Genomic DNA, 4,148 nt, shown 5'->3' with positions numbered 1-4,148 from the left:
AAATAAAAGATCTATAAATTCACAGTGCCCTTTTTGAAAGGTTAAATTCTACACAGCCAGGCCAATATTTGTCCGGCTACACTAAGTGAAAGATGATTTGGCCACAGGACCGGGCAGGCCTGTTATTCCGTCTGATTTCACATGTTTCCGTGCTCAGAGGGGTCAGGGAGGTCCGGGGCTTCATTGTAGCCGGCACCGATGTCTGCTCAGGGACCGTTCACCTTTGCTCCAAATGTCGTTTCTTACACACGCACGGTGATAACCTAGGCTCCTTCCACGTCACATGTTTGCAGCCGGAGCACACGCCGGGGACTCCTGAGGGAGCAATTCTGACCGTTCGGATGAAAAAGAGAAAGTCTGCGGACAGAAGGGAAGTCCACCAAAGCTCTCCGCGGGGAGGGGCGTCTGCGAGTGTCCATAGTGACCGCAAGGGAAAGGTGGCGGCTGAGAGGAGCCACCTGTCTTGCATCTCCTTCCTGCGGCTTTGGCAGGACCCAGAGCCACGTGAAAAGCTGTCCTGCTCTGCGTCAGCCATCGTTGGCGAGTGGCCGACTCTCGCCTGTGTTAAGGGCTGAGATGAATAAACCTGTTCAAATAAACCGGACTCCATGGGTCAGGACGACCGGGCGGCCCACTGCTCGCTCGTTTGCTGCGATCCATGATTAGAAAGGAGCGAAATCTCGAGAACAACGGCCATGCCGGGGGCCGGTCTCAGAAACCCCATGGCGTGTGCCCCCCAGGCTGCTTCTTCCTGGCATAAACTCCACTCTGCTGGATTTAGAGGTCGACGAGATGTTTGTTAGGAACGGCGACCAAGGGGTCAGACAGTCCGACCGGTTCACTGAGGCAGAGCAGAGGCGCCGGCTCACATTTTGAAGGTCTTCCCGAGCAAACGAAGTCGTTCCGTGACGGTCCCTCCCTGACGAGGGAGACCACGCGCCCTGAGCCCCTCGTGGGAAATCGCAGCTTGAGGGACAAGGCAGAGCTTCGAGGACCTGGCGGGTATTTTGCGGAAGGAGGGGAGGCACCCGCCCGAGCTAGTGAGCTATGGACGGTGGATCTGAGCTGGCGGAGGCCACACGGGGCACGAGCGGGTCTCACCTGCTGGGGAGAGGAGGAAGAGGCGGGAGCACAGGGTGAAACGTGGGAGCCAGGAGTTCACCACGGGCGCCAGGGCCGCGGCCTCGTGTGTGCCGTCGGCCTTGCCTCCGGGCAGGCTCGGGCCCTGGGGAGGAAGGCGCAGGTGCAGCTCTGTGCAATGCCAGGCTTGCTCCCGAGCTCACGCCAGCCCCGGGGGAGAGCGCCGCTGGCTTTGGGGTGTGACGCCTCTGGCAGCTTGCTGGCAGCCCTGGCACGTTTCCAACTGGAGCCGACCCGCCATCAGGGTCGTAGGAGGAGTTGGCGGGCAGGAGCACTGGACAGAGTGCCCAGCTCTGAACCGCTCAGCAGGTGTTAATCGCTAGGAGAGTAGGGAGGGGCTCGTCAAGGCTGCTGGGTGAGTGCAGGCGCATCTCCCCTTCCTCCTTCGTAAGGAGGTCCAGTCCTGTGGCACGAGCCATTCCATCTCGGCCAAGCCGGCCTTTCCCAGCCCCCTGCAGCTGGGTACGGCAGGGGACTGAAGCCTAACCAACGCGTGGGGCTTCTCTAAGGGAGAATGTGCAAGCCTCCCTTCCCCCTTCCTCCTGCTGCACTGTGGGAGTGATGGCTGGCGCCTGGGCAGCTGTTTTTTGAGCGTGAGGAAGAAGGCGGCGAGATGAAAGAGCCTGCGGCCAGCTGCCCAGGAAGCCCCAGCCTCCACACGCTCCCTCTGACTTGCTAGCTATGTGGGGAGACGGCTTTCCAGCTCGTGCAAGTCAAGGTTCTCTCTGTTTATCTGCTGCAGCCTGGTCTAGACCTAACCGAGGTTCAAGGGTCCTGTGTGACAGAGGCTGAGTGCGTCCAGGAGCTGAGGTGGCTGGCCCAAGTGGCAAGGCGGAGCTCGGGGCTGGGGAGCAGGGCAGCCTCCCAGGCCCAGCCGGGAGTGCTCCGAACCCCTTCTCCTGGGGTTTTACGGAGGCCTGACCTCACAGGCAGGGGTGATGAAAGCACTGGCTACCGGGGCTGATTCACCCTCTAGTCCCTCTCCCCTCCCAGCAGGTCGGGGCGGGTGGGGATGTAACTTCCCACCCTCTAATCACAGGGTGGGGGCCTCTGGTAACCAGCCCTATCCTCAGGCAGCTTCCAAAAGCCACCTCAGCGTGAACTCAGGTGTGGCTGAGAGGGGCTTGCTGCGAATAACAAAAGATGCTTCTTTTTCCTGTGTGGCTCCTGTCACTTAGGAAATCCCAAGGGTTTTATGATCTCTGCTCCAGGACTGGGGACAGAGACCAAACGCGGATTGTGCTTATGCCCCAGCAGCACAGCCTGATGTAGCCCGTCCCCAGAGCCCCGGCCACCTAGGCCGACCCAAGGGCAGCACCCTCGCCCCCACCCCCTAAACCCTGCTTCTTCACCCCTCCTCGCCTGGCATCCGAGGGCTGTGGGGTCAGGCTGGCTGTGCCACCTGTTCGGGTGCGGCAGAGGTTAGTGCTAAATGACTGTCAGGGTCCCAAAAGCAGGAACCGGTGACGGTAGCAGCTGCTTGGGTGACCCTGAGACACAGGGCCTGCCGGCCACATGCCCTGGGGTCCAGGGACATGCGTTGCTCATGAAAACACACGCCGCTCCTAAATCCGACACTGAAGGGGAGAGGCTGACCCCACGTCGGAGGGAGCCAGCCTCAGGCGCAGGGCACGCCCCATCTCCAGCGAGGACTGACACAGAGGCGGCTGGGGACGACTCTGCCTGGACGTCACGCCCCACGGTTCTGGCGTTTGACAGGCAAACGCCCACCATGCGACTCTGACTGTCCTTGCAACGGCCTGTCAGGTCTAGGAAGGGTGTGTCCTGAGGGCACACGCACAGCCTGTCACCCTGCGGGGCAGGGGACGCTAGCAGAAGGGCGCGGAACGAGCCGGCTCTCACCGGCCACCTCTCCTCACTGGCCCCCACCATGGCAGGGAGACCATGGGACCCAGGGAGGAGCCAAGTGTGATGCGAGCAGAGAGCACGGGCCGCTCACCCCTGGCGGAGATCAAGGAATGCGGCCGGCCGCTCCGGAAGCAGCTCAGGACAGTATTGATCCTGGTCTGCAGTATTGATTCTGGCCTGTAGAATGGATCCTGATCTGCAGTATTGATCCAGGTCTGTAGTATTGATCCTGGTCTGCAGTATTGATCCAGGTCTGTAGTATTGATCCTGATCTGCAGTAGTGATCCAGGTCTGTAGTATTGATCCTGATCTGCAGTAGTGATCCAGGTCTGTAGTATTGATCCTGGTCTGCGCCCCCAGCTAACTGACTGGGAGAGACGGTGTACTTCATCGCCCCTGACCTGTCATTGCTCCGGATACTTCTGTAGTCTATTCTGGTAAAACGAAGAACTCTGTAAATGTCACCAGAACCCATCTTTGCAGACCTGGGGACATCTCTGCCCTCGTGTCCGTGAGTTCTGGCGAGATGGCTGGGCTGTTTGTCCTGTGATACTGTAAACGCAGGACACAGGAGAGGGCCGCGGCTGACAGGGCAGAGTGCCTTCCAGTCCTCATCTTCAGAGGTCGGTTATTAAGACACTTTCGGTCGCCAGGCTCAGTTTTCATGCATCAGTTTCAGCAAAATCGGGCTGTCGGGGGCACTGTGGACTCGCTTCTGGTAAAACCACGCCATCAGCAGAATCTCCAAACTCCCAGCTTGCCAAAGGTTTTCTTTGTGTTTTCCAGACCAGTTCCTACAAAACACGTGGACCGTTTGGTCCCAGGGGCCTTTTATCTTGTGGCCTTTTAGGGAGGAGCGTGTGGCTTTCGCTTCCCCTCTGCCACTTGTCCATCTTTTTTATTTTTCTTCTCTGTTTGGCATCTTGTGGCTGCTCCACACACCCAGAAATGACTCATGGGGTGCTGGCACCACCTCCTTCTGACCCACTTTCTAACGGCTGCCTCCGGCGACTCACACTTCCACGAACACGCACTCCGGGCCTCCGCTGAGGCCCCGTCACGAGGCGCTGTTGTTCTGTGGGGTCGGCCGGGGGCGTCACAGACGAGGAGGGGACCGAGCGTGCCGACCTTTCTCAGAA

The sequence above is a fragment of the Pteropus vampyrus genome, unplaced genomic scaffold (genome assembly GCF_000151845.1).
Source record: "Pteropus vampyrus isolate Shadow unplaced genomic scaffold, Pvam_2.0 Scaffold175, whole genome shotgun sequence".
In the NCBI taxonomy this organism is placed as follows: Eukaryota; Metazoa; Chordata; class Mammalia; order Chiroptera; family Pteropodidae; genus Pteropus; species Pteropus vampyrus.
Note: the sequence above shows the minus strand (reverse complement) of the source record.